The sequence below is a fragment of the Pleurodeles waltl genome, chromosome 1_1, assembly GCF_031143425.1.
Source record: "Pleurodeles waltl isolate 20211129_DDA chromosome 1_1, aPleWal1.hap1.20221129, whole genome shotgun sequence".
Classification (NCBI taxonomy): domain Eukaryota; kingdom Metazoa; phylum Chordata; class Amphibia; order Caudata; family Salamandridae; genus Pleurodeles; species Pleurodeles waltl.
In genome coordinates this window covers 797,931,365-797,954,258 of record NC_090436.1, presented here as the reverse complement: position 1 = coordinate 797,954,258, position 22,894 = coordinate 797,931,365, and positions in this window count along the sequence as shown.

Sequence of the window (22,894 nt, the reverse complement as noted above, 5' to 3'; positions counted from 1 at the left end):
TTCGCATCAATAATTTGAATTTGCTAATGTTGGAATGGTTTTATCAACGATGTCATAGAAGATGTCATGAGTGATGTAATATGTGGGGTAACTAGTACATGGCGAAGATGTGAGTTAGAATTACCTTATGGCACAAGTTATAGTTACCTGAGATAACTATAACTTGTGAATTTCTGTAAATTTTAGAGTTTAAAATGTTACGTTGTAAATGAACATTTCATCTAACTATAACGTTACTTTAACCTTTGGTTTTTCCAGTGAATTTCTAGTTTTTTTTTTTTTAACATAAAGTGATATTTTATTACTAGACGTACAGCCACCCTCCCCAAGCCTATTTTGTCCAAAGGTACCCCATCCCTCGGGGCCCACCTCAATTATGTTGGGAGCTGTTGGGAGAGCCCTGGTACCACCAGAGTCCTAACCAGCTCCCTCACGGTGTGGGAGCTGTCATTGCTCGCCCAGAGGGAGCAGCTGCTTTTTGCATGCTCCCTCCAGGAGGGAGCAATATGTGTGTTGTTTCCCCGCCCGCATCAGTGTGGGCAGGGAAAAAGAATACAAGTCTGCTCTCAGCATATTAGAATGCCAGTGCGGATTTCAGTATGTGGGTAATACTAAACATCAGGTTCATAAGTGAATATTTCAGTATGTGAAAGTGATAAAGCATGAAGCCAAACCCTATTCAGTAGCATGACATTTTGCAGAAACACACAACAACAATAGACAGTTAAATACTTTGGGCCTGATTTACGGCCTCATTACTAGTTTGGTGGTCCCAGTGTAGGACCGCCAAACTCACGAGGAGGATGCTACTCTCCCCCACCCTATTACAATGTTCCTGTCGGTCTGACCAGGGGGAATATTGTAATAGAGCGTTCCCACCGGTCAGTCCGCCGGGAACAGTGCTATGAGATAGCACTCAGCTCCCTTAAAGGAGCCGAGTGCTATCTTGTGGCACAGTGAGGGCCAACTAGCACCCTTGGAATGCGCACAGTATGCATTCCGATGGTGCTGGGCAGGAGGGGTGCCACCTGCATTTGTTCTCCACCAACCTTTTTATGGTGGGGAAACCGCCATGAAAAAGGCTGGTCGAGAACAAGGTTGCTTTCAGCCAGGCGGCACTGAGTTCAGTGCCGCCCTGGCTGACTACAACCAAGACCGCCGTCAGCCCATCAGGAACCATGTTCCTTGCGGTGACAGCAGTCCCCTGACGGGTCCGCCTGCCATGCTTGTATTTGGGTGGTCGGACAGCCCGGAGTGCTGCGATCTCACCGTCAACGCGAGTGAACAGTCCTCGATCCACCACACTCATAATGAGGCCCTTAGATCTTGGCTGTAATGCCCACCTTTGACTTTTCAACTGAAAACCCATCCTCCGTCGTGACAGTCTGCCCGTCATATTTAGATGTTGGTGGTCCCATAGATGAAAGCCCACATTCAAACCGCCATCTCCGCCAAGAAACACCGTCCACGTCAACAGCGCAATAGGGAGAAGTGGCTGATGGCAGTACCCCAGAAACTCTTCCTGCTGTGCATATTTGGGTGTATCTTACCGCCACCAAAACAGTGGCGGTCTGACTTCTATGTTTGAAGTGGCTGATTCGGAGGGGGAAAGGGTGAAAACTCAATTTCTTCCTCCATTCTACCCCACCTTCGCATGGATATGACTGGACAACACCTGCCATCACTGCAGCCACTGACCCATAAGGAAAAGGGACCTCCTGTCACCGGACTCGAAGGTAGGAATGCTTGGTGCATTGGTTGGGCACCGCAGGGGAGATCAGGTCCTCTGAAGACAAATATATGCTACAGTAATCTTTTAAAATTACTGTGACATGCATATGAGGGGTGCACAAAGGTGTCACACATGGCTGGGGCACATTGGTGCAACACGCACATCCCACACATACACATCTGTCATTGCGGTGTCATTATTCATTGCAAAATTAATGCTAGCACCACAGTGATGGTACACTCACACTTGACAGCAGCGTCCGTGTGTGTACATTGCAAGGGGATCTGTATGGGTAGGTTTGTGCTATCTGTTGTGTATGTGTGCCTGTAGGTGTATGTGTGTGTGTGTATTGGCGGTTTGAGGTGGAAGATGCTGGAGTGGCGGGTGAACAGAATGTGGAGTGCTGGCTTCTGGTTTCACAATATTGCAACTGGACTTTAGTTGTGTTTTACCAACACAATCCAGAACCTGCAGTGGCAGCATCACCCTCGGTTAGGAGCACTTCAGCATACGGTGCTTGTCGGCGTTTGTATGTATATATATATATATATATATATATATATATATATATATATATATATATACATATATGTATATATGTATATATATATATAAAAACAAAGCGGCTTGTTCAAATGGCGCCACGTTCGCAGTACCGGTGCAACTGCCCTGGGTGAACCGAACCCATGAAGAATTATATAAACCAAGAATTGGCAGTGCACTCCATCAAGGTATCAATAAATCTTGTTTTATTCCAAGACTTGAAACAAACGAACAACGCGTTTCGACCGTAAGGTCTTTTTCGAAAATATATATATATATATTTTCAATGAAAAAAACAAAGGTTACAGGGACGTTTTAGTTAGGTCCTGAATTAACTTCCACATAACCAGAGTAATTCAGCAGTTATAGTTACCTGCATTAACTATAACTTGTGCCCCTGTAATGTACTGCTTAAGACATCACATATTATATTACTCAAAATCTAATTTAAAAAAAAACTTTATAATTAGGCTTACATTTTAAATGTACAAAATCATAGAAATTCACCAGGTATAGTTAGAGTTATCTCAAGTAACTATAACTTTTGCCCTAAGGTAACTATAACTCGCGCCCTCGCCATGCACTGCTAATGACCCCACAAATTACGGCACTCATAACATCTTTGATAACATCATTTTTGATATCACTGGAATATCTGCAGTAAAATTTTTGTTAAAAAAACTGTGCATAGCAAGACTGCAAGTTATAGTTACCTTAGGACATGAGTTATAGTTACATGAGATAACTCTAACTATAACTGGTGAATTTCTATCATTTCGTATGTTTCGTACGTTTAAAATGTGAGCCTAACTATAACATTCCTGTAACCTTTGGTTATTTAAGTGATTGTCTATCTATCTATCTATCTATCTATCTATCTATCTATCTATCTATCTATCTATCTATCTATCTATCTATCTATCTATCTATCTATTTATATTTTACTTAGTGGCGGTCACCAGTAGGTAGTTACAGTTAGGACCTAGACCCTCATTACGAGTTTGGTATTCGGACCGCCAGACTGCCAAATTTGTGGTCTCAAAAAGACCCCCATGTTGGCAGTCTCTCGGGCATCCCTATTACGAGTTACACAGGTAGGACTACCGACCGCCAACCAAAAAAGCCAGACCGGCAGCAGCCTGGAGGCCCAGAAATAGACGGTCCAGCTCTAACAGCACAGCGATCAACCACTGATCGTATTACAAGTGCAAACTCGCAGTGGCAGACACCCACAGTGGTTAGCCAATGGTGGTCCAAACCACAGAGGTTCACGGTCACCAAAGTAATACACAATGGCACATTGAATGGATTTGAAAACAACACAGCTGACACACATTGCCACAATAGACACGCTTGCAAAGGACATTATAAAACACACCCCTTCACATACCACAATCCTTTGCATCTACACTGCAAGACAACGGAGCCCAAGCACCTTTTTTTGCAGAGTACATAGATTAGGCACCCCTTTATTTACCATCACATTGAACACCCTGCACACATTTTTGTCAATTCACACCTACTGCGCCTCCCCTGTTTAATAAGTCACTATCACTCATTTTATTTTTTGTTGCACCATGTCATGGTTGAAAAATCCACTTTTTTCAGAAGATGTGTTAAGAGTCATGGTGGATGAAATCATAAAAGTAGAGCCACGATTGTTTGGAGCACAAGTCCAGCACACTCCTCTCAGTAGGAAAATGGAAATGTGGGAGAGGATCGTTGACAGAGTCAATGCTGTAGGCACCACTCTGCGCATAAGGGAGGACTGCAGGAAGATGTGGGATGACCTCAGTGGTAAGGTCCGTTCCCTGGTCTCCAGGCACCAGCTGCAGGCTAAGAAGACTGCCGGTGGCCCCCCCACTTCCCATTACAACTCTATCCATGGGAGGAGAAGGTCTTGGCCATCCTGGATCCTGAGGGCTTGACAGGAATACCTGGGGGAGTGGAATCTGGTAAGTCACAGCAAGAAAAATGTCACCTAAATGCTATGTCATGCATATTCACAGCACAACTTTTTCATAGTTTTCTGTTACCCAGCTCATCAGCCCAGTGTATTCCCCTCCGAATACTTCTTAATGTGAACTCCAAATTGAATTGTGTTCACGCCTGGGGGTGTCCACATGTGTATAGTGTCTGTACTACAGGGACTAACAGGACTGCAAAGACCAGGAAGGCCCAGTGTCTGTGACTCCAAACACCAGCACATTGTCTACTGCTACAAATACCCTTGTCTGGCAAGTCTCAAATGAAGTGTACCCACCTGGGATGCTCTCATATGTATAGTGTCTGTACTACAGGGATTGACAGGACTGCAAAGGCTAGGAAGGCCCTGTGTCTTTGAATACAACCACCAGCGCAGTGTTCAGTGCTACAAATGATCTTGTCTGGCAAGTCTCAAATGAAATATACTCACCTGAGGGAACAACATTTGTATGGTGTGTGTAGTAGAGAGAGCGGCATGACTGCAAGTCCCCACTTTTTCTGTAAATCCAAACACCAGCACAGTGGATCCTTGTCCAAATACCCCTGTCTGTCAACTCACAAATGAAGTATACTCACCTGTGGAGATGCCATGGGTCAAGTGTGTCAAGTACCCAGGCTTCCCTGACTGCCACTCACAGGAGGCACTGTTACTCTGACTACAAACACCAGAAGAGTGTACATATGAACAAGGAGCAAATACCCATGTCTATGAAATCCCAATTGATGTGTACTCACTTGGGAGGATACCAGTTGTGTAATGCTGGGAAGCAGTGGGACTGGCCGGAAAGCTAAACCCTATAGGCCAAAACCAAAATCAGTGTTCACTTGCCCAAACACACCTAGTAGAGAAGACCCAAATGGACTCTACACACCTTGGACAATGTAAATTGTCAAGAGTGTGCAGTGGAGACAGTGACATGACTCTGACTCCCAGGAGGCACTGTTTCTCCAAATATCAAAAAACCACACCAGTGGTCACTTGATCAAATACCCTTGCCTAATAAGTCACATTTGAGGTTTATTCCCCTGGGAGTAAGCAGCATACATATCATACCCAACTCTGAGATGTATCTGGCAATCTAGCTCCATTCTGACCTACTAACCCACGATGAAACCATTGAAGACAGACAGGGCAGCTTACCCACTGTGCTAAACAATCATCCCAAAGACCGCAAAAGGCATAGCCAGATTGGTATTGGCAGGACACACATTACTTCTGCACTAACCACATGATGACTTCTGTCACATATACTACTAACTCCTCGGTCTGCCCGTAGCATATTCAACTAGGCCTCAAAACGCCAAAAAGCTAACTTGCCTAGCCACAATGTGGCCTGCACTGGTGGCAAGTTAACACTCCCAGCCCATCCCCCAAGGGACAATGTATTCCACATCTCAGCAGCTGTGACAGGCAAGGAGAGCTGGCATGCTCCACAAATATCATGTCAAAACAACCACTACCATTTGTACCCGTCACAGCATGTTTACATGCTAGACAGCTATGTACAAGGTCTCTGTGAAATGTCACCGTAAATGATTGATGGTAGATGTCACAATACAACCAGTAACATGGTATCTTCTGCATCAGCAGGTCGTGCTGGCCACTGAAGAGACTGACTCAACCCCCCAGGATGAATCCCTCAGTGATGACAACACTCCTGGACATCTGGATGTGTAGGCTGGTTCTGGCCCATCTGGGCTATCTGGTCAGATGCCACCAGTGAGTCTCACTGTGGCACATCAACACCTCCCAGCCTAGATGCCTCAACATCATGGGCAACCATGCGCCCCTTAACTTGTGCCACAAAAACACCGATGACCATCTTGTGCCCCCTAAATCCAGGATCCTGAGTCACAACAAAACATCTCTGACAATGATGGTCCAGGGACCAGTGTGAGAGGGCACCCTGTGGCAAGGGCACAGGCCTGTGGGGTTAGGGTGCATGGGAGGGATGCTGTGGGGCAGAAGGGTGGTGCCATTGGGGATGCTCCTGGCCAGGACACCATCAGCCAGGTCTGTCATGAGACCCGAGGCGTGATAGGCCAGATACTCACTGAACTGTGTGAAATGAAGCAGCTGCAGAGAGAATTCTTACAGGAAGTGTGTGCACAGTGGGAGACCCACAATACCAACATGGCCTACCTAACAGGGGTGCTGAGGGACATCAACACCACCCTGAGCAGGGATCGACAGCTATACTCCACCCCTGCCCTTGGCATATCTACACCTGGCACCTCAACATTGGAGCCAGCCACTGGAAGGGAGGCCCTGCCAGCGGAAGAACCCGCCTCAAACACCCCTGCCTCTGTAGCAGCAGAGCATCACCCACACAAGCAGGGACATCCAGCAAAGTGTCTGGGAGGTGCGGATGGCAAGACACCTACCATTGCCAGCAAGTGATCTCTTCCAAAATGACCTCCTTTGTGTGCCACATGTTTAATCTGTTGACTGTTCCTTAACCACCTTCCATTTCCAATGGGAGGAGTTCACTGGACTTTCACCTTACAATTCTGTGGCATCTACTACAATGATTTCATCCCCCATGACTGAACCCTTCACTATTCTGCTCCGTCATACCCCTAATATTTGTTTTATTCACAAATTTACAATTAATACCACCTGTCACAAAGTTTGTTTGTTTGCTTCTGTTTCAAATTTTGCTATATCTAGATGTAAGACCATGTGAAGTCAATGGTGAAGACAGAAGATACTAGTACAAGGAATGATGTGTTACAGGTACAGTGTCCTGCTAAGGACTAAAACCAACACACACAAACGCAAGTGTCTGGTTACACCAGACATTTTATTCCACTGTACAGCATATAGGCTGTCAAAATGTCTGGACTGTCATAGCCAAGTATGGCTGACTCAAATAGTGTCAATGTACACAGACCAAGGTACAGACCAAGGAAAGAAGGGCCTTGAAAAGTGGATGGTGACACCAGTGTGAGCCTTATCACATACCTCACCAAAGCAATACAATATCACATACCCAAAGATACAGACAGAGGGCAGTACAACAGTCTTTGGTCACAGGCATATCATGGTCCAATGACCATGCATCTGTTGGTATAACACAAACATATGTCAGTTTTGTGGCAGAGGCACTGTGGCCTGCAATGATGAAACACATTACAGCTACAAACAGGGCATACAAGAAAAATGATTAGCCTATGTGAAGGGTGAATGCCTTGCTTGCACATTATGACAACATATTTTATGGGAGCATGACCACACACATGATACAATCGGTCCACAACAGCACACTAAACAAGTACAATGTGCACATCAGACCTTCCACCCAAACATTGTCCAAGCTGCCTGGCACAGGTCTCATACACTCCAAATCTGTGACCCACACCACCTGGAACAATCAATGTCTACTACCTATGTTGAAACAGCACCTGGAACCTGCTAATGTCACAACTCTGAAATGCCCACATGAGGATGTCATGGTGAAGGTATCTGGACAAAGAAAAAACAAGGAGTATAGGCTTGAAAAAAATCCTATTACCCAATTTATATGACAAGCATCTGGAAAGGAAATTACATTGCAATGAGAGTGACACAAATTATGTAGCTACATCAAGGTGGGGAACTGTCAGGCTGACCTTTCATGCGCCCTTTGGCTGAACATTGCAGAGTATTAACTCCCCTGTTCTCAACTACACTCTACTCCACACATTCTAACAACTACAGTTCTTTGTACAGTCACATGGCATACTCACATTCAAGAAAAGTTGCTATTGATGAGATCTTCCCACCAGTTAGCTCCTTCCTCTTCTCCACAGTCATTCTCACTTGGTATTTCATGAGTCTTACTCTGTGGCACTGCATGGTGCCCCTCCTGTGTGATGTACGGGATATTCCTCCTCTGGGCGAATGTTGGAAATGGCCCTTTTTGCAGGGTTATCCCCAAACTTTTTGCCTTCTTCCTCCTATTTTTTTTCAGGTCTTTGTTTGCTGGTTTATTGTCTCTGCACACTTTACCACTGCTAATCAGTGCTAATGTGCAAGTGCTCCCCACATAAATTGTACTGGGAATTGGTTTATCCATAATTGGTATATTTGATTGACTGGTAAGTCCTGGTAAAGTGCACCAGAGGTGCCAAGGGCCTGTAAATCAAATGCTACTAGTGGGCCTGCAGCACTGGTTGTGCCACCCACATTTGTAGCCCTGTAAACATGGTTCAGACCTACCACTGCAGTGGCTGTGTGTGCAGTTTTAAACTGTCAATTCGACTTGGGAAGGGTACCCACTTGCCAGGCCTAAACCTTCCCTTTTACTACATGTAAGGCACCCCTAAGGTAGGCCCATGGGCAGGGTGCAGTGTATGTTTAAGGTAGGACATATACTAGTGTGTTTTATATGTCTTAATAGTGAAATACTGCCAAATTCGGTTTTCACTGTGTAAGGCCTATCCCTCTCATAGGTTAATATGGGGGGCTGCCTTTAAATATCCTTAAAGCTCAGATTCCTTTTGAGAGCAGATAAAAATGTGGAGTTTAGGGTCTCTGAACTCGCAATTTAAGAATACATCTTTTAGTGAAGTTGTTTTTTAAATTGTCTGTGTGAAAATGCCACTTTTAGAAAAGTAGGCATTTTCTTGCTTATACCATTCTGTGACTCTGCCTGTTTGTGGATTGTCTGTCTGGGTCAGTTTGACTGTTGGGCTGTTTTGCACCTCTCTAGACAGAGACACAAAAGGGGGCGGGGTGTAGCCTGCATATCCTGATGAGCCATCTGAGCTAGAGAGGAGGAAGGAGTGGTCATTCACACCTGAAAGGACTGTGCCTGCCCTCACACAATGCAATCTCTGACCCCCTGGTGTGCGTCTGGGGCCTGGCTTGGACAGGGAAGGATCTTGCAAACACTTGAGACTTTATTTTGAAGTTTGTCAACTCCAAAGGCAGAGCTGGGATAAGAAGAAGACCCAAAATCCCAGACTTTTAGAATCTTTCTGGAATCAAGAGGAACCTCTGCCCAGGAGAAGAGCTGAGGAACTGAAGGAGGAGTACTGTCCCTTTGCTGTGTTGCTTTGCTGGACTGGCCTGCAGTTGCTGCTTCTGCCTGAAAAGAGTGCAAAAGGTGAACTTTGCTGTGTGTCCTGCTTGAGAAAATTCTCCAAGGGCTTGGAGTAGAGCTTGCCTCCTGGTGGAAGTCTCAGGGACACCAAAGACTTCAGTTTCCTCGACCTGCAGCACTGGGAACTGTGTGTTTTGTGCTGTTCAAGAGAAGAAACCACTGCGACGCCGCCAACGACACCGCTGGCCTGCACAGTGACCTGCCAACACCAAACAGAGTCGCATTGCCCCGCTTCGCACCACAACCCTGGTCTGCCCGACGCCGTCAACGGATGACATCACCGAGCCGGTGCTCGCATCGCCTGCTCACTCCGCAACCTGGGCATCCTCGACACCGCCGCGCCTGCTGACACCGGCGCCGCTGCCTGCACCGTAGCCTGTGGACAACGCTCGTGAGGTACACAGAGCATCGCCCCGTCCTGCACCGCAGCCCGGTCCACCGATGCCAGCACCATCGACTCCTGTGTTGTCACTAGCCATCCTTCCTGCACAGTGGCCTGTGGACACCGCTCGTGAGGGTCACGAAGCACCGTCCCATCCTGCCCCGCTGGCTTGGGCCTACCGACAACAGCGCTTCAGCAATGACGACGGCGCTGCCCACACTGTGACCAGTGGACACCGCACATTGCACCGCCCCGCTCCACACCGCAGCCCTGATCTCACCGATGGCGCTGGATGCCATCACTGAGCTGCTTCCTTCACCATGTCCTACGGGCACCGCACGTCACATCGTCCCTCTTCACACTGCAGCCCCGACGCCATCCATGCCGACGCACCTGACTTCATCAGCCTGGAGTTCGAACCGCAACACATGTGACCTCAAGGGACTGACGACTCCTGCACCGACTCCAGAACCAACATCGCAACACCACTGATGGCGGACCCATTGGAGCATCCCCCAGTCCACCACCCCCTGTTCTATCATCGCCCTCTCTGTTGCTCCCCACCAAGTTGCCCGTGCCCGCTCACCCAAGAGGGCGGGCATCTCTTATTCCCGCTGGCATCTCCACCCCAGCCCCAGTTGCCCTTGCTTCCCTAAGTGAGGAGGCTATTGACCTCCTGTGAATGATCTCTTTTGGTCAGTCAGCCATCAGCCATTGTGAATGCCAACCAGGGATTGGCCCCCCAACTGCAACAAACCAACACATTCCTGAATGGCATTCATGGTGCAATGTCTGGCCTACAGAGATCTTTTCAGGCTCTGGCCTCCACACTGCCAGAAGCCAGTCACCCCTCACCTTCCGTACCCCCTCCACCTCCCTCTTCCCAATCCAAATCCCCCTTCCCCTACCTACCCAAAGCACTCAGACTGATCTGCATGCATCCACATCAACACACAAGAGGAGCACACACAAACGCGAGCACAACAAAACACACTTGCACACAAGCAAACAACATCCATCTACAGACACAACAACAGTCAGGACTTCCCCAGACACCCCCACAACCTCCAGCATCACACATATTACATCAGGCATACACCCAGGCACAATACCAAAAATCACTGACACACCCATCATACCCACAGGCACCACCCCAGCGGACCCCCAGACATCAACCACTGGCACTACATCGGCAGACACCACAACCAAAGACACACGGATACCCACCACATCCAGCCAACCTGCAGTCCCCCATCACAAGCCACACATACACCCATCACTCCTTCCCCCTAGCACCTCCATCACCCAGTCCCCCAAGGCACATATACACACACTCACTTGCCCAATAGACACACACTAAGCACAAGCACAACTCCCAGAAGCACGCACCCACAACATCCACACCAACACAGCATACAGCCACTCCCTCAACCTCCAAATCCTGACCCCCTTCTGCTGACCGTCCCTGTGTCCCTAAGAATGTTTTTTTGTTTGACCTGGACCTTTGCCCTGTTTCCTTCGTTCCTGTCCCAAACCCAAGAGGCCCCCACCTAGCTCCCAGTCCCTCCCTTCCACCTCCCAGACCTTCCCTGCCCCCCTGCAAGCATACCTCTCCTCCCTAGAAGAAGCACACTCCCAAAAAGTATATCCCCGCTCCCAAACCCAAGCTGAGGCCCAAGCCCAAACCCTCCCCTCCCAAATCCGACCCGCTGGATAATCCCTCAGGAGTATGCCTGCCCCACTGATGCCCCTTCCTGTGGAGGTTCCATGGAAGGGGCGAGTCAAGTTTAGGCACAACACTGTGATATGATTGGACTGCTTTTGGACTGGCCAATGACTTTTGGACTTCAAATATTTATGGTTTATTAAACCCAAAGAGTTGTTTTTTGGGATATACATTTGTCCTGCAATTCATTTTCTACTTTAATGTTGTTCCTGAGTAACTTTTGTTGTGTGGCTACAGTTGTGTGTGTTTGAGCCTCCTTGCTGCACCATTTGCTGTTGTTTTCAGGATCTGACTTCGTGGGCAGTGCTGATGTCCCCCAGGAGAAGGGTATATGTTGAGTGTATGGATATGTGGGTGTAAATGCAATGGTGGTGTCATGGCATTGTGCACTGTTGTAATGGTAAGTATTTCATCTTGTGTTGCCCAATGTGAGCATGTATGGTGTGAGACGTGTCCCCTGATATGGCTTATGTATTCAACTGATGTATGTCAGCTTGAGTTTTGTTTGTGCAGACATGGAGTGTGTTCAGTTGTGCTAGCTTTATTTGCATTTGAGTGTGAATGTGCTAATTTATCTGTGGGTATCTTGCAGCTAGTTCCTGTAGAGGTATGTCCATGTAGTTGGAGTTGTATGCGCTTTGTTGACTTGCACTTCCACATTGTGCAGATGGGCATAACTTTTGGGTCTAGTACTGTTTGTCCCTAAGACACATGCAAGGCCATTGCTTTAGGGGCCTGTGCAAAACAATATGTGTCCCAGTGCAGCCTCCTTCCATAAATGCTCCTGATGCCTCCTCCCTCTTGTACAGGTATTCTTGGCATAGTGCTCTTTGTCTGTTTGTCTCTCTGTCTATTGTGTATGGCATTGTCCTTCCATTGTGCTGTGATGTGTGTGTCCATTGCAGGGCTGTTTACTGGGAGTATTGTTTGTGTTCCATGCCACATTGATACGTACGTCTGTTGTGTGTGATGACAGAGCATGACCTGTGAGGAATATGAGTGTGTGAATTGCATTTGTTTATGTGATTTTTGTGTGTTGTTGGTGATGTGTGAGTCAATGTTGTGTAGCCTTCTCTATCCCTGTGCCAGAGATGTGTGGACGTGTGTTTTTGTGTTGTATTGCTTTGCAATGTGAATGACTTGGCCCAAGGGGCGTATTGAAACTTGGATGCGTCCATCCTTAGGTATAATTTGGACTGTGTACACAAGTAGACATGTACTTGGTGCCCGTAGCGTGACCCTCATATAATGTGGACAATGGCACAACCATCTGTTGTTGAGATTATTGACACAGCACAGGTAGGTGTGTGTGCTTACGGTTGGTTGTGCTAACGGCGGCGTGGATTTTGTGCTCCATCATCGATGATCACCAACAGCGGCAGAATGTGCTTGACGGGTTCCATGGACACATCGGACGTGTACAGCTGCCTGCAGGTGAGTGTCTCCCTTTACAATGTCTGTTTCTGCCTTCTGAGATGTGGTGATTAGACCACCAATGTCACATTGGCGGTGTGCAACCTCGTTGTGAACGGTGAAAACACTGGTTTAGACAGCCTGTTTGTGCTGCTTCGTGACCACAGCGGTCTGTGTTGCCTGGTGGTAGCACCTGAACCACTGGACGGGATTACACCAAATTTGGCAGAAAGGTAGCTCTTGGTCCAGAAACAGCTCTTTTTGTTGTTTGGTGTAATTCCATTTGATAGTTTCTGAGCAATTAAAGAAAATCCAAATTTGTATATAAAGGGACGCGAAGGCTCTGCAAACCCTCCCGATCTCATGCTGATTGGCTGCTAACAAGGAAGTGTTGGCAGCCATGCTGGGACTCAGCTTTAGCCGAGTTCCAGAAAAAAGATTAGAAAAAACAAAAGGGGTTAGGGTAGGTACACCCTGAGCCCTTAGCTCTGGTGTTGGGGTCCCTGAGGTAAGTATATCTCGTGCCCCCACCATGCACTGTTTTTTTATGAATAATTTTACAGCAAACGTTGCAGTGATATTATCAATGGTGTTATAAAGATGTCATCAGTGCTAAAATATCTGGGGTAATTAGCAGTGCATGGCATGGGCTTGAGTTATAGTTACCTTTGGGCACGAGTTAGAATGACTTGAAATAACTTCAACTATAACAGGTGAATTTCTACGGTTTTGTGTGTTTAAAATGTGATCCTAACTATAACATCCCTGTAATCTTTGTTTTTTTAAGTGAATTTCTATATTTTTTCAATTTTAGTTATGAAGACCCTGCAATCTTTGTTTTTTTTCAGTAATTTTCTATGGGTTTTTAACATTGGGAAACATTGCTTTTGCAAACAGGGAGCTGCTCCCTGTATGCAAAACTAATGCCGGCTCCCGCAGGAGACGGGTAGCCAGCCGGGACTGCAGGGCCTTGAGACTCCTCCTCCACCGCGGTCCCCAATGCACACTAGGTGCCCTGCCGGGCACCCAAGAGTGATGGCAGATGGGGTCCACAGGGCTGAAATCAGCCAGGGAAGGGAGGCCAAACGGGCCACCTCCCCAAATATAAAAAATCAAATTAAAAGGTGAGGCTGGGCCATAAGGTAACTGGAACTCATGCCCTTGCCATGCAGTGCTAACTACCCTACAAATTACAGTACTCATGACATCTTTGATAGCATCATTGATATTATCAATATAATTTTTGCAGTAACATTTCTGATGAAAAAACTATGCATGACGGGGGCAATAGTTATAGTTACCTTAGGGCACGAGTTATAGTTACTTGAAATAACTCTAACTATAACAGGTGGATTTCTACAGCATGAGAGGCAGTACTCCTGGAATGAAGTGATGATGGGGAGGATCTGGAAGATTAATTGGGGGGACAGAGGGATCTATGCAGGATGGTGGGGGAGTGTCAATTGCTTTCAGTAAAGCTGCCGGGGAGGGAACATTGAAGGGAAGACAGACTGTGTTAGTGCTTACGGGTGAGCACAGGCACATGGTCCCAAGGATGGAGGCAGGCTCCAGCGGGCATGTGGGGTCAGCAGGGCAACAGTCAGGGAGATCGGCCAGGTGAGTGACCTCGGGGAGGATCAGACAGCGAGTAACATGAGCTCAGTAACAGGGTTAGGTGGGGTTCTGCCAGCACAGAGGTCCTGTCCTCTGTTTTACTGGTGAGGGCAGAGCAAGATAATTTCGATTCGGGACAGTCAAACAGAAGAGATGTCAGAGTTCTGGGTGCCTCACTGGACAGTGCATGCAGTAGGACAGCACACCTGGACAGGAAACGTTTAGGAATGTCACCCAGTGTAAGGGGACAAACCAGTCTGTGCGATGTCCAACGCCTCAGCACCAGGGAGGATGCATTCTGATGTGGAGGAGTGGCGGAGAGGGCTCTGTCCGGCCCTTTGGCACAATCATGTGGATACAATGTTGTCTGTGGCAGTAGAGGCAAAGGAGGAGGCTGGTTGTGGGAGGCCTGCTTCAGACGAGGAGTCGATGTGTTAGACAATTGTGGGAGAACAGACATGGACAAATACATAGATAACACAGGGATGAGGGGGGACAAAGGACAGTTGACAGTAGTCAACAGGAGACTAAGGGGTAGACGAATCAAGGACTGGTAAGGGTATTACGAGGACGGGGAACGAAGTAGCAGGTAGGTCCAAGGGAACAGAGGCTAAAGCAGAGCTGCTGGAAAGAAAGGAACTGAAGGTCCAGAAGCTCCAATATATGGGGACAGCCAAATTGCTAGAGGCCCACCTGGCCAGCTGGCCAGGTGGGCCTGACCAGCTGGCCAAAAAAGAAAAAATAAGGAAAGGGGAATACATGGAGATGTTGAAGCTCCTACATAGGGAATTACGGTCCAAAGAAAGATTGAAAGTGGAGGAATATGAGCTGGTGAAAAAACCTAAGGTGCCAGTAACAATAGAAAATTGGACAGTGGCCTTTCTTGTATTCACCAGCGTTTATTGTGAGAAGTATCCAGAGCATCTGTTGCGCTTTTTAAGTGCAGGGATGTAATTACAAAGGTGCAGCTGAAATATGGAGGGTATGCACTGGTCGAGTATGATGAGGAATTTAGGGAATGCATGGCTCTGGATCCAGATGTGCAGTGGGTTGAAATTGACTCCGATTTATGGCAGCACACGATGGCACCGGCTGAGTTTTGGAAAATGCTATTCACAGCTAGTGGGCTCCTCATCACTTATCAGCCCTTTCAAGGCCGTCCCACATTAGCCAGCAACCTAACTGGCAGCAAAACGTTTGGGGCAGTCGAGGTGCACAAGACTCTAGGGGGAAAGGCTCCTATTCCAGTTAACCTGGTCAGGATGCGTTTTTGGCTGGCTCAATATGACAGCAGCAAAATCGCAGAGCTACTGTTGGACGGTTCACCGGGGGCTTTCACTTGGGCTAAACAGGGCCCAGGAAATGTCAAAGGGCCAAAAACCTCAAATCAGTGAATGCCCACAAAGAAGTGGTGAGAAGCAAACTGGAGAAGGAGGTACAACAAGGTTGCATGGCAGGCCCTTTTACGGATTGGCCGATGCAGAAACCGACAGTCTTCCCCATTGGGGTGGTGCCGAAGAAGGAAAAAGGTAAATTTCAGCTCATTACGCACCTCTTTTGGCTAGAGGGAAGTTCTGTCAACTACTTTATCCCAGACGACCACATGTTGGTATTGTACCCTTTAGTGGACGTGACACTTGGTCTGGTAGAGGAAGTTGGACAGGGCACTAATGGCCAAAAGTCGGCTTTCCGTTTGCTGATCGTACACCCTGATGACTTTGAACTCCTGGAGATGCAGTTTGACGGATGTTGGTATGTGGACAAGGCACTGCTAAAGCCTGCTTGTCAAATTCCAGACCATTATGGGTGACTTAGGGGTACAACTGGCACCAGAGAAGACAGTGGTTTTGCATAGTGTTGAAGCTCTTGAGCATGGACATTAATTTGGAGGCTATGATGGTTCGCCTACCCGAGGACAAGAAATTGGTCATGACTCGGTTATTGTGCGACATGTTGGGCAAGCACAAGTTCACAGTGAAGGACATACAGATGCTTTTGGGTCATTTGAAATTTGCATGCCGGGTGATAAGGGTAGGTGTTTAGGTTTATCATTGCCAGTTAGAAGGCTGCCACACCATCATGTGCTCCTACAGGCAGGAGTGAAAGAGGATTTAAGCATGTGCCATCTTTTTCTAGTCTCCTTTAATGGAATTCCTTTGAGGGCCTAGCAGGATTTTGACTGGGATGACCAGATATTCTCTGATGTGGCAATGGGCAAGGGTTGGGCATTTACTGGCAGGGCAAATGGTGCACAGAGGAGTGGCCTCCAGAGTGGAAGTGCGGTGTATGGATCTTTTATTTTCTGGAGTCCTTCCAACTAGTGATGTCGGTATATGTCTGGTGTCATCAGCTTGCGCATAAGAGGGTGTTTTTCAGGACTGACAATTTACAATTGTCTATGCGGTCAATAGACAGTCTGCCAGGGACCTTCACTTTCTGAAATTGCTGAGTAGTTTTATTTTATGTTGCCTGCACCATGATATTGTGTTCAGGGTAAGACATGCGTTGGTAGTGGACAATGACATGGCAGATGCTTTGTCTCATTCACAGAGGGAGAGGTTCCATGGGCTGGCCATGGACACGGAGCCTCTCAAGACTCAGATGCCTCTGGAACTATGGATGATAGGAGGCAGAGGATGCTTCAGCTGGTGGTGACCTCTTTAGCAGTTTCCATGGGGGAAGACTATGCCTAGGCATAGGAGGAATTTTTGAGGAATGGGGCTCAGAAGCGGAGGGACGATCAGGAAAGAGTGGAAGACGTGGTCCAAAATATTTTGACATTGATAGTTAGGGGGCAATCAAGAGTCACAATTGCAGCGGAGTTGGCAGAGATTGTGTTCATGGGCAAGTTGACGTGGAGGTAGGCAGCATCAGTGGGAGAGATGGGCAGGAGAATGCTAGAGGGATGGGCAAGGGAGGCATGTAGGGTAGGGCCGGCGAGGATACTGATAACATTGGATTTGCTGAGGCAATTTATTACTTTCGTCAATGCAATTTGTCTCAACAGAGAAGAGACCATTCTCTTCAGCACCCTGATGTCCTTGATGTTTTTTGGGACATTCAAAGTATCAAAGTTGTTGGGCAGCGGGGATAATAAAAGAATACTATGGGAAAAGTATACATGGGCCAAAATATGGCAGACTTGTAAAGGGAAGTCAGTATGGTTGAGACAATACCCCGAAGTAATAGTATGCCCGGTACGGTGGAGCTGGTTCAGAACAGAGATAAAAAGCCAGTCACTTTGTTGAGCCGGAGAGAATAATCCAACAATCAGGATATGTAGAAACGTAGTTTATTCAGGAATTAGTCCCTACAGCGAGAGTGTGGCTATCCCTCAGCTAGTCAGCTGCTAACTGACATCAGTGGAATGCTGGCTCTGCTACAGGAACTCAGAACACCATAGTGCTCTGAGTTCCATGTAGATGCACATAACAAAGATGCTAAGCTTACAACATATCTCCTTTCCTTATACACAGAAAATGAGTACAAATGTGTACATTAAACAAATTCAGAGTTGACAGTAGTACATTTGAAATATACCTTAATAAACACAGAACTCATATTACCTACGAACATAGTATGAGGGAGGATGGCATCTACGTCTGCTTCTCAAACCCACACCCAAATGGCTTGAACAAGAAGAGGATGAGGCATGAGTTCTCACCATCACATCTCCCCTATCCCACTCACCCATACCAATGTTCTCAGACCTCTGCATGGACGGCACAATTCTTCATCTAACATCATCATGTAAGCATTGCTTTCTTGTCTTCCTCTATTCACAGCTTCATGATCCCTCCTTTGATACAAGGCCACATACCTATTATTCCACCTCTCTCCATTACATAATACAGCAAAGAAACAATGAACCTCCAGAACTGTATACGGACCTCTAAATTTCCTAAGACCACTCCCCTTTCGACCACACTCAACCTTCACCAAATCACCCACTCTATTGCGTTCTGGAACCTCCACTCCTGTCACTTGATCCCTCCTTTGAGATTTCACTTGTGACCGCACTACCACTTCTTTAATCCAAGCTGGGACTAATTTTGTCCCCAGCAGTCTTCCCCGCATCATCTCAAATGGTGTCTTTCCCGTGATTCCATGATCACTCGTTCTATATGCCCATACCATCTCTGTCACCATCTACTCGACATCTTGACCACCAACTACAGCCATTTGAATAGTCCCTTTGATCATTCTGTTCGCCCTCTCGACAATTCCATTCCCTTGTGGGTTATATAATGAAGTGCGATTGTGTTTCACACCCAAAGAGTCTAAGAATGCTTTCATCTCATGAAACATTTATTGAGTACCATTATCCGTCATAATGTTCGATGGAATTCCCTCCTCACTAAATATTGTTTTCAACCCAGTTATAGGTGCATAGGTGCACTAGTGATAATCTCTCTCATAAATCTAAATATCAACTATTTGGTGTTAACGTCAATTACCACCATGGCATATCTCAAATCCATTCTAACTTTGTTAATGGGTCAAATGAAATCCAAAGACAACGTGTGCCAAGGCTTCTATGGATCTGAAATCAGTCCTAGGTCAGTTTAATTGCCCACTCTTAACCACTTCTCAACTTCCTTACATAGTACACATTTCTCCACCCACTCATCTACCTGGTCATCTATTCCAGGCCACCACCAATCTGCTCTCAACTGTGTCTTAGTTTTGGTTTGTCTCAAGTAACCTTTGTGTGCTGTCTCTATGAATTTAGGTCTCACCCCAGAGGGAGACACAAATTCCGCTCATCTCGTTAAGACAACATCATCCCAATTCGAAAATGAATCTATTATTTTGACATACGGTGTAGACATAGTGCTCTCTCTCCTATTCCCTAACAAAATTAAGCATTTAACTTCTTTTAAAATAGAATCTTCTTCCATTTCCCTGATCCACTCTTGTTCCATCATAGCCTGCGCTCCTTCAACATCCATCACATCCTGTACTGATGCAACTGCCCCTTCTGCTTCTTGAGCTCTGACAGCAGACCCATCCACTTCCTCCCAATTCAAGGACAACCTAGATAAAACATTTGCTTGAGAGTTATTCCAACCCTGAATGTATTCTACAATGTAACAATATTCTTGTAGATGAGCTGCAAGTCTTGCTAATCTCCTAGATCCTTTACCAGCCCCTCCCGGAAGAACAATTTTAACTAGGGGCTTATGATCTGTCCTTAAAGCAAATGTTGTTCCCTACAAATATGTCCTAAAGTATTCTGCTCCCCATGCTGCCGCAAGAGCTTATCTCTCAATTACTGAGTAATTCCTTTCTGAGACTGTCAGTGTCCTAGAAGCAAATACCAGTATTTTCTCTTACTTTCCATTGAGTTGTGACAGAACCGCCCCTACCCCTGTGGCACTAGCATCTATCGTAAGAATTGGTTTCAATTTTGTATCAAATGGTGTCAAGATACTAGCATCACAAATCTCTTCCTTTATGTGCATGAAGCACTCCTGCTGTTGCTTCCCCCAAACAAAATTGGTTCCTTTCTTCAATAACAATCTCAAACATTCAGTTTTGTCAGAAAACCTTTGAAAAAACTTTGAATAGTATTCGATTAGACCCAAGAGAGATCTCAAATTATCCTTATCTTTAGGTGATGGAGCTAGTCTTATGGCATCCAATACATTTTCCTTAGGCTTCCACACCATCAGCTGTGATACTATACCCCAAATACTCTTCTTGGTCTAGCAACAATTTGCATTTATCACGATGAAGAGGCAAGCCAGCTTCATTTAACCTATGAAGAGCTTCTCTGAGGACCATGTTATGTTGATGGATGGTATCGCCAAAAACCATGATGTCATCCTGGAAATACATAAAGTTGTTCATTCCCTTAAAAACTTTACCCATCATTCTCTGAAATACGCTCGCTGCTGTACATTAACTGAATGGCATGTGAGTGAACTAGAATGTACCTTCCATTGTGACAAATGCGGATAAAGGTTTAGACACATAATACAATCTGATCTGATGATACACGTTTTGTAGTCTAACTTAGAAAAGAACTTCCCAATGCCAGTATCAATTCATTTATGTTCAGCTACGTGTCTGCCACCACATTCTGGTTTAAAGACTTAAGGTCAACACAAAACCTGTATTTTCCAACAGATTTTTTAGTAATCACCACTGGTGATATCCACTGCGATGTTTCAATTGGTACAATTAGAGATCATGTCTTCCAACATTTCCTTTACTGCAGCCCGAGCCACCAGAGGTATTCTTTGTATCTTATGTTGAACAGGTATGGCATCTGGCTTGAGCACAATTTTATGGACATATCCTTTCAAATATCCCAAGATTTCCCGAAATATGTCCTGCGCCTCATCTAAAATGTCAGACAAAGTAACGTCCTCCCTCACCATTACTTGGTTGTGTGCCCTTGGATTCACCACTACATTGAGGTCATATTGATGCGTCCAACCTAATATCGGTGGACTATTTTTGGCTCCATATACTTTCCCCACTATTTCTATTCCCTCAAATGCTATTGACGAGTCCATGCATCCCACCAGCTCAATTCTCTCTCCCTGATGCCCTCCTGGATTGATATATTTTACAGAATATTTTACATGCATCCAATGTTTAGTGAACATGTCCCCGGGAATACTTGTATACATAGAACCCAAGTCTATCATGAGGTCAACAGTTTTCCCCATTAATCACAAACTCAGCCATCGGTCTTTTCTTCCGTCCCTGCTTCATCCCAGCGCATCCTACACAAAGAATTTTATCACTTTGTTCTGAATGTATAAGTACATCAACATCTATTATGGCTATTTTGCTTCTGTTTTCTTGTTTGCAAACAACTGCAAAATGGCCCTTATGCCCACATTTTCTACAGGTTTTATTTATGGCTACATAATCCTATAAATCTACTCCACACCTATAGCATGCCTTTGGTTGTTGTTTGGATTGTGGCACACTGCTGCAATGTTTTGTTGGTGCTCCCACATCTGAAGCACTTTTTCCTCCGACAGTGTCCACATCATTGCTCCCTTTCCCCATTTCTTTCACACACAGTTCGGATTGCTCCACAACTTTAGCAATATCAATAGCATCTTTAAGCAAAGAATTCTTGCTTGCCCAAAGTTGTGGATCCTCAACTGCGCCAACATCCTAGCTCCACTCAAGAGACCCACCGCCAACCAAGAAAAGAAAAAAACAGCCTGGTTCACAGACGAACTGACCACCTCCAAACGCACCTGCCAGAAACTCAAGAAAAAGTGGATCCTCGAACGCACACCCGACAACCTTGCTACCCTCAAGGAAGCCAACCGCGAACACCATCAACTGATCCGACTCGCCAAGCGATCCCACTTCACAGAACGCCTCAACAACAACGCTCACGACTGCAAAGAACTCTTCTGCATAGTGAAGGAACTTTCCAACCCCAATGCCAACGTCAACGACGTCCCTCCTTCCCAGGAACTCTGCGACGATCTCTCCACCTTCTTCTACCAGAAAATCGCAGCCATCCACGACAGCTTCAACACCTCACCTCCGCCAGACCCCACCCCCAACAACTCCTCCCACGCCTACCGCCTCACCTCCTGGACTCAAGTAGACGACGCCGAAACCCGAAAGACCATGAACTCCATTCACTCAGGATCTCCCGCTGACCCCTGCCCACATCACGTATTCAACAAAGCCGATGCCACCATCGCCCCCAAACTCTGCAAGATCATCAACCTCTCCTTCAACACCGCCACCTTCCCGGACAGCTGGAAGCACGCAGAAATCCAACCCCTCCTCAAGAAACCTAAGGCTGACCTCAACGATCTCAAAAACTTCCGACCGATCTCCCTCCTCCCTTTCCCAGCGAAAGTCATCGAGAAGATCGTCAACGCACAGCTCGCCCACTTCCTAGAAGACAACTCCATCCTAGACCCCTCTCAATCTGGTTTCAGACGAAACCACAGCACTGAGACCGCACTCCTCGCCGCCACAGATGACATTAGACAACAAATGGACAACGGCGAAACCTCAGCCCTGATCATCTTAGACCTATCAGCCGCTTTCGATACAGTCTGCCACCGCACACTACTAACCCGTCTCCACGAAGCCGGCATCCAAGACAAAGCCCTCAACTGGATCTCATCCTTTCTCTCCGGCAGAACCCAGAGAGTCCGACTCTCTCCCTTCCGCTCCGAAGCCACCAACCTCATCAGCGGCGTCCCCCAAGGCTCCTCACTTAGCCCAACATTGTTCAACGTCTACATGGCCCCCCTCGCACAACTGGCCCGCCAACACAACCTCAGCATCATCTCCTACGCCGACGACACCCAGCTCGTCCTCTCCCTGACCAAAGATCCTCTCACCGCCAAAACCAACCTCCACGAGGGACTGAAATCCATCACCGAGTGGATGAGCAACAGCCGCCTGAAACT